Below are 650 nucleotides of genomic sequence, written 5' to 3' on the forward strand. Positions count from 1 at the left end.
ATCTAGCGGTACCTGCCTCAGAGAGTAGTTAAAAGAATAAAAATTACTTGATCTCTGTAAAGCATTTAATATCTGGCACAATGATAATCATCCAAAAATAGTAGTTTTGTCCACAGAAGAGGAATATTCTATTTTTAGGGATTAGGTGGGCAGTACTTTAAGGAGAAGGTGATATTTAAAGTAAATTTAAAGTATAAATGGGAGCTTACTAGGTGAAGTTGGAATGAAGCAATGTAGCAGAGAAGAACATTTTAAAAGGAAGAGAGGTTCAAAAGAACTAAATATGGTTAAGAAATAAAGTGAGATACAAGATGGCAGGAGGTGAACATGGAAAAAAATCTTCTTAAATCAGAATCTCAGTGATTCCTGAGTCTTCAGTCTCCCTTGTCACCCACAGCTAGTGACTTGGTCCTGTGGATTCAGCCATCTACATGTTTCTCATTGTCCTGGCATTTCTATTCCCAACTGTTATTACCTAGATCTGGTCCCCATCAAATATTTTCTGGACTATTTTAATAGCTTTGTATATTACACTCAGCAGCCAGTAAGAACAAATGGCTTAAATGCACACAATTTATCTTTCTTACATAACAAAATACCTACATGTGGGTGACTGCTTCCATTGGTTTGGTACCTTTGTGACACATGGG

This window comes from Mandrillus leucophaeus, unplaced genomic scaffold, assembly GCF_000951045.1.
Source record: "Mandrillus leucophaeus isolate KB7577 unplaced genomic scaffold, Mleu.le_1.0 Scaffold715, whole genome shotgun sequence".
NCBI classification, from domain to species: domain Eukaryota; kingdom Metazoa; phylum Chordata; class Mammalia; order Primates; family Cercopithecidae; genus Mandrillus; species Mandrillus leucophaeus.